Source organism: Anabrus simplex, chromosome 5, assembly GCF_040414725.1.
Source record: "Anabrus simplex isolate iqAnaSimp1 chromosome 5, ASM4041472v1, whole genome shotgun sequence".
Classification (NCBI taxonomy): Eukaryota; Metazoa; Arthropoda; class Insecta; order Orthoptera; family Tettigoniidae; genus Anabrus; species Anabrus simplex.
In genome coordinates this window covers 27,594,295-27,602,412 of record NC_090269.1, presented here as the reverse complement: position 1 = coordinate 27,602,412, position 8,118 = coordinate 27,594,295, and the positions used below count along the sequence as shown (strand labels likewise).

At 44.5% G+C, this 8,118-nt stretch overlaps 1 non-coding gene across 1 annotated transcript; it reads right to left on the bottom strand.

Moving 5' to 3' along the window:
• Positions 1–7,316: 7,316 nt before the first annotated feature.
• TRNAN-GUU (transfer RNA asparagine (anticodon GUU)) lies at positions 7,317–7,390 on the bottom strand. The gene has a single exon. It is a non-coding gene; the product is annotated as a tRNA-Asn (tRNA).
• Between the last annotated feature and the right edge of the window lie 728 nt (positions 7,391–8,118).

The window sequence follows — 8,118 nt, the reverse complement described above, 5'->3', positions numbered from 1 at the left end:
CAGCCTTGGCCGGGAGGAGTGCTCCGGCTCGCCGTGCACATGTCGTCCTCGCTGGAGGAGAGGGGGCCCTTCCTCTATCCCAGTCGCGGCACGGCGCCGCGCGGCTGCGGGGGCACTGAAACATTAAAGCTAGGCGGCAGAATTTGTTGGACCATAATCTTTTTTTTTTTTTAGGGCACAGGCTTTGTGGAGAGGTTGAGGGGCCAGCGGCGTGCAGATATCCATGGCATTAAATAAGCCACTGTGTAGAGTGTAGCAGGAGACGGGAGCGTGGTAATGGCCGTGGCAAGGACAGGATGGCAGTTTAACGGTTCGGGGCAGGTTTTACAAAAATGCTTACATATAAAACAAAATATTATAGAAGGGGCAGAAAGCCTTAAAAGTGAAACTCAAAAAAATATAACCTTCATATTCCTTTCAAGATTATATGAAGCAAGTTAGCACAGAAATTATACAGGTTTCACCTGCGACAGGTGAACCCTAAATATCCTCTCGGTGGCTGGATTGCTTAATAACAACGTAACCGGAGTAAGGAAATCGAGAATTATGCACGGCCCATGAAATGTGGGGGCAAGCTTGCCCGCGGGAACAAAATTCTTGACCATCACTTGGTCGCCTACCTTCAAATTGGTGGGTCTCCGTCCACGATCATACCTTTCCCTAACCTTTTCATGAGACACTTTAAGATTGGCTTTAGCCTTCTTCCAAAGATCTTTGATATTATCCGGATCTATTGTCTCGGGCAGAATGTCACTCAGAGACCAGAGGTTAGAGAGCGGTGTGTTGGGAACAAACTTGAACATCAAAGAGGCTGGAGTAAATTTATGTGATTCATGAACCGCCGAATTCAAAGCAAAAGCTAACCAATGCAGGGACGTGTCCCACCTGGAATGATCTTCATGATGATAGGCAATAAGCGCGGACCTGAGATTACGGTTAACCCGTTCAGCCAGAGATGGTTGAGGGTAATAAGCAGAAGTAGTCACATGAGAGATGGACAGGTCAAAGCAGAATTTACAAAATAGATTAGATGTAAACGCCTTAGCATTATCAGACACAATATATTGACACGGGCCAAAAGAAGCAAAGATAGAATTTAAACAAGTAATGGTGGACTGAGCGGTAGCCAGCTTAGTCGGAAATAAACAGGAAAATCTTGTAAAACCATCTACGCATACAAAGATGAACTTGTTGGCATTTCCCTTCGACTGGGGGAAGGGTCCTACATAATCAATATACAGGCGTTCCATGGGGCGCGACGCTTGATGCGAAGACAGAAGGCCTACCTTGGTGGACATGGTTGGTTTACTAAGCAAACAGGATTTACAAGCCTTTACTAGTTCACGGATTTCACCGTCCATACCCTTCCAGATGAACATTTCACGAATCTTCTCACGAGTTTTAAAGATGACTAGGTGCCCTCCTAATGGGGTTTCATGATAATACTTGAAGATCATAGGTACAAGAACCGCTGGAACGACAACCTTCATCATCTTATCCTGCCTTGATGGGCAACATAAAACACCATTCCTCAGAACATAAGGGACGACATGTTCCCCAGAAGAAAGGGTTTCCATTATCGGAGCCAGCGTCGGATCTTCACGTTGGTATTTCTCGATATCCCTAAAGAGCATGAGAGCATCTGTTAAGATGGCATTAACATCAGATAGTATGGACTCGGGAGGAGATGAACTGTCGACCGGTTCATGGGTCTCAACGTCGTTGGAAAACATACGGCTGAGTCCATCAGCGACAACATTTTCGGTACCTCGGATATGCCTGACATCGAATTGGAAGGCAGAAATACGGATGGCCCAACGGGCTATACGACCAGTACGACGCGGCCTACCTAAGACCCAGCTTAAGGTTTGATTATCTGTCTCCAAGTCGAATTTGACATGTTCCAGATAGAGACGGAACTTTTCTAAGGCAAATAAGACTGCCAAACCTTCGAGCTCATATATGGAATACTTGGCTTCTTGAGCCGACAAGGTCCTAGATGCATAGGCGATGGGTCGCCTCCCTAGTTCAGTCTCTTGAAGAAGGACTGCAGCTACTGCTGACGACGACGCGTCGGTTTGGACGATGAATTTCTTTGAAAAATCAGGCATAGCAAGGACAGGGGCATTACAGAGAGCTAATTTAAGATCTTCAAAAGCGGCTTGTTGAGAAGGTCCCCACTCGAATTTGATGCCTTTCCTACGAAGAAGGTTTAAGGGCGCCGCTCTATTAGCAAAGTTAGGAATGAACTTCCTGAAGAAATTCACCATACCAATGAACCTGGCGATACCTTTAATGTCCTTGGGAGGTTTAAAATCACGGATGGCCTGTGTTCTAGAATGATCGACGGCAACACCATCAGGTGACACAATATAACCTAGGAATGACATAGAGGGCTTAGCAAAGGCAACCTTGGACAACTTGACAGTTAACCCAGCTTTACGAAGGCGATTGAGAACTTCTCGCAGATGATCTAGATGTTCTTCAAAGGTCTCCGAAAATACGACGACATCATCCAAGTAGTGATACAAGTACTCAAATTTGATGTCGGAGAAGACCCTATCTAGCAGTCTAGTGAGTACAGCTGCTCCCGTGGGGAGCCCGAAAGGCACGCGGTTGTATTCGTATAAATTCCAGTCCGTGGCAAACGCTGTAAGATGTTTAGACTCTTCCGCAAGGGGAATTTGATTGTAGGCCTGATTCAGGTCCAAGATAGTAAAGAACTTGGCCTTACGAAACCATGAAAAACAAGAATGAAGGTCAGGAAGGGGCACAGATTGTAACACCACCTTCCGATTGAGAGCCCTATAATCAATGACAGGCCTGAAGCCACCTTGGGGTTTCGGGACTAGAAAAATAGGCGAAGAATACGCCGACATAGAGGGCCTAATAATACCATCCTTCAACATCTGATCGATGATTTCTTTCAGAGCCTTCATTTTTGGTGGAGATAGCCTATAAGGTGGAAAACGGACAGGAATCGAAACCGTGACCTCAATTTTGTATTCAATAAGGTCAGTAACACCAAGAGTATCAGAAAACACCTCTGGAAACGACTGACACAACTTACGAATACTATCAGCCTGCTCCTCAGGTAGATGTCTAAGGTCTAACAACATCTCATCCTGGGTAGGCGAAATAGATGAACATGATGCAGGATTACATTTTAACAAGGGGATTTTACAATTGGAAGCAAATTTGAATGTGCACGATTTACTCTGAAGATCGAGCACAAGACCAGTGTGAGAAATGAAGTCCGCTCCCAATATGATGGGGCAAGACAAGTGCTTAGCCACAAACAGTTTGATTTTCCATGTAAATATAAAAATACGAATTTTGACCTGTACAGAACCTAGAATTTCTAATGGAGATGAATTAGCCGAAACATATTGAACAGTAGATGAGCCATAGTCAGGTAGTTTACAAACAGATTTCAATTTTGAATACCATTGGTCCGAAATAATTGAACAAACACTGCCTGAATCTAATAGAGCGGTTATAGGCTCGTTATTTAACTCAATCTTAAGAAAAGGAACAGGTGCGGGGGAACCCGCCGCAATCCTAAGACACTCTTTGGGGCATTCAAAAGATGGATTTGCAGATTGAACGTTCTCTGAATTTTCGACCAGTTTACCAGGGGCTGAGCCTCGGGAAGGGGGATAAGTCGACTCAGCCGAAGCCACTAGTCATTTTTTATTATTGGCCTTGGTGGAATTTGCACCAGAAGTTGAGCAGGAGGGGGTGCTATTTGAGTTTGGGCAATTCTTGGCGATATGTGAGAAAGCCCCACATTTAAAACAGCCTTGTGATGAACCAGCTCCATTATTTGCCCTACTAGACTTGATCAGTGGACACTTATTGCGAAGATGATCAGGCGACCCGCAAGCATAACATTTACGGGGTGTGACTGGTCGGCGAGGAGGAGGCCGAAGATTACTAAAAGAGGGAGGGGGTTCTTTCGCGACACGCAAAGAATCGGCGTATCTAACTCCTTCCGCTGAGACGGCCAATGCTTCAAGTTCAGAGAAAGATTGCGGGCACACCGCGAAACACAAATATGACCTATAGGATGGTGAAATTCCTTCTACAATAGCCTGTACAATCTGATCTTCAGGAAAATGAAGAGCAAACACACTAGTATAAAACTTAATGTCTTGTATGAAATCAGACAGATTTTCATCCAATCTCTGTACTCGATAATAGTACTTCTGAATCAGAGATGACCTCGCGCGGGCGGGAATAAAATTTGCAAGCAAGTGTGCATGAAAATCTTCAATAGATGACTGTTCAGCTATGGCTCTTACTATTTTGTCAGAGAGAATACCAATTGCATAAGGATAGATGATTTGCAAAATTTGACATGGAGAAAGAGAAAAAACAAGGGCATGATCCTGAAATTCAACTAAAAACCTTAAGAAAGAAATAACTTCACTGGTGGTGTTGACAGAAAACTTCGAGATACCTCTGAGCAACATTGCCAATGGATGAGGCAAACTGCTGAACCCAGGTGACATAGTCGGTAAAGGTTTAAGTGGCAAAGAAGTTAATTCAGAACGTACATTATTCAATGAGTTACGGCGTTCAGACTCGTTGTCCAATGGGGCGGAGATAGTTTGAGCAGCAACGGTTATCCTATTGACTTCTCCCTTAGGGGGCTCTTCCTCGCTACCTGCATTCATCGTGGTGGGTTGATCGATTTTGGGAGGAACTTCCCCAGTTAACAATTGGGTAACCTTACTGGATAATTAAGAAATATTTTCAAGCAACATACTAGCTTCCTTCCTCTGAACGTCATTCAACTTCAGAGACAACAGATCGTTAACTCTATTTGAAAAATGATATAGCCTGGCTTGCACACGCTTAATTTGATTAGGAGAAGAATCATTTTCGTCAAAAAAACTAACTACAGATGCTAGCCCAGTAGTATTCTCGGCGATCGTGGAAAGAGAGTCGTCAATTTCTTTCTCTCCCAAAGTGGGGATGGAAATGTGCAAATCAAGGGACTCTCTAAGCTTGTTTGTGTCTACTGCAACCGTGCCTCCAGATTGCACATTTCTGATAGTTAACTCATAGATCAACTCCTCCTTGCGCAAATAGTTAAGATGGAGAAATCGCGAGGGCCGGGCATGATGACAGAACAATTTTAAAGAAATCAAAAAATTCCAGCAACTGAAAAAATTGTTAGAGTTCCAATCAAAACAATTTTTAGCCGTCAAAAGGGGCTAAATTGAGACCCATTCAACCACGCTCTGCTACCACTTGTTACGGAGATTTCCGTGGTAGTTAGAGGTGAAAGAAGGTGCGGGTGTGAACAGGTCTCAAGCTACGACATTAGAGTTCATGTAAAATTTAACAAGGTTATATTTTCTTTATAAAATCAAAAAAATAACAAGCATGGCAGGTACAGAGTAGCAAGGCCACAATTCGAGAATATACAATTACAGAGTTACCGGATGGGCTCCGAGAGCCAAAACCACAATACTTGAACAATTAGCCCAATTTTACAATATACAGGAATTCAACAAAGGGGCAGAAGACCCCAATCATGCCAAGGAGCACTTGCTCCAAAATTACACAGTAAAGCCTGCTCGAGGCACACAGAAATCAAATTTCAAAAGAGCAATACGCTCTCAATGTTCTGGCCTATAAAAGACCACACCAAACTTGACTTTCAAGCTGTCCTCTAAGGACATAAACACAGGGGTAAGATACCCAACCTACTGAGGCCTATTAAATGAGAAAAGATTAATTACATTGCCTCTAAACTACCAATTTGAGAGGAGGCGAACTGCACTCCTAATGCATTTGTTTAAAACCCTAACCTGGCTCTAGGCCACTAATGCAAGGGCTAATCCCATACTACAGAGGTGACTTTAGAAAAGAACAATTTACATTACATTAAGGAAGAATCGGTTGTGAGAAATAAGTTCACCTCAACACAATATGAGTGGGAGCTCGACAGGGTTAAGCACTCTCTATCCCAATATATAGCTTAAAGGATAGAATAAATACAAGGTATCTTTACATTTTAGGGAAAGTTACATGGTGGAAACGCTTCGGACCCGCCCCGAGAGTTAAACTGCTGAGCTAGCAAGAAAAGAAGTTATTAAAAGGCCATTACCTTGGTGTAGAACTGCTCCCCGAAGAAAGAGGCGCTTCCCGCCCCCTGCTATGTACTTTACACACAGAAAGATGGAACAGAAGTGGCCCAGAGACACCAAAATCAGCAGTTTATATACTCTCGCGGAAAGTTCGAGGCGTTTCAGGGAAGAAAACACCCGCCCACAATCACTTTATTGGCTAGGGTACAGCAACATATCCCCTTTGGAGAAGATACACCTGATTGGTTAGAAATTAATTTTAAAAATTCGGGATTGGCTAAATACAAAACAAGGGGAAAGAAAGGGGTATACAGCCAACTTAAACAATAACAGAAAGAAATTTAACAAGAAACAAACTTTTGAAATAAAACTTTCTCCAAAGAACAGTTCTTTCACTTCGCACTAGGGTGCACTATTGTTGATCTTCAGTAGTGTCCTCTAGAAGAGAAAGTTCACACTTCTTACAATAGGGAAACAAAAATGCGTCGAAAACGACCCAGTTCAGAAACTACATTTCCCAGTAGTGACATCTTCTGAGAAACTTGAAAATTAATACCGTAGATAAAGTTCAGACTTCCTCCAGCAGAGGAGTTTCAATTGGCGCAAATTTTAAATAAGCGGCGTGGAGGTGTACCGCCCGGTACAAAGAGCATTGAATTTTTCACTGTAGTTCGAATTATATACATGAAGGATTTGAAAGACTTATTTCAGATTTTGAGTTTTTCTTCTTCTTTATCTGTTTACCTTCCGGGGTCGGTTTTTCCCTCGGACTCAGGGAGGGATCCCACCTCTACCGCCTCAAGGGCAGTGTCCTGGAGCTTCAGACTCTGGATTGGGGGATACAACTGGGGAGAATGATCAGTACCTCGCCTAGGTGCCCCCACTGTTATGCTGAACAGGTGCCTTGCGGGGATAGACGAGGAAGAGGGAAGGAAGGTACCATCCCGGCGTTTGGCTGAAGAAGAAGTGGGAAACCACGGAAAACCACTTCCAAGATGGGTGAGGAAACCGAACCCGCCTCTACTCAGTTGACCTCCCGAGGCTGAGTGGACCCCGTTCCAGCCCTCGCACCACTTTTCAATTTTCGTGGCAGTGCCGCGAATCGAACCCGGGCCTCCAGAGGTGGCAGCTAATCACACTAACCACTACACCACAGCGGCGGACGATTTTTTGTTCAGTTCCTACATATTCTGATTTATTACATTTTAAAAAATTCGCCCCCGGGTGGGCTCGAACCACCAACCTTTCGGTTAACAGCCAAACGCGCTAGCCCATTGCGCCACGGAGGCGTTGAGGTTAACAAGGGATAAGGATGTCTGCTCTTGTATCGTGACGTTTACTTCAATATTCAGCTGTAACGAACTAAATAACAGATGTGACGTCTTCATCTCGATCACGTGTTAAGGTGTCCGACTCGTTGGCTGAATGGTCAGCGAACTGGCCTTCGGTTCAGAGGGTCATTGTTCGATTCCCGGCCGGGTCGGGTATTTTAACCTTTGGTTAATTCCAATGGCCCGGGGGCTGGGTGTGTTTGTTCTGTCCCCAACATCCCTGCAACTCACACAACACACATAACACTATCCTTCACCACAATAACACGCAGTTACCTACACATGGCAGATGCCGCCCACCCTCATCGGACGGTCTGCCTTTCAAGGGGATTTTAACCTTTGGTTAATTCCAATGGCCCGGGGGCTGAGTGTGTTTGTTCTGTCCCCAACATCCCTGCAACTCACACACCACACACAACACTATTCTCCACCACAATAACACGCAGTTACCTACACATGGCAGATGCCGCCCACCCTCATCGGAGGGTCTGCCTTTCAAGGGCTGCACTCGGCTAGAAATAGCCACACGAAATTATTATACGTGTTAAGGTTCAACACTTAGATGTTCTCTACCACCTGCAACGCTGCAATCGCTATGCAATGTCCTGAAGCGTGACACATTTGGCCGGGGATACAACTGGGATCCTACGAAACTTGGTGCGTTATTCATGGTAATTAATACGTCA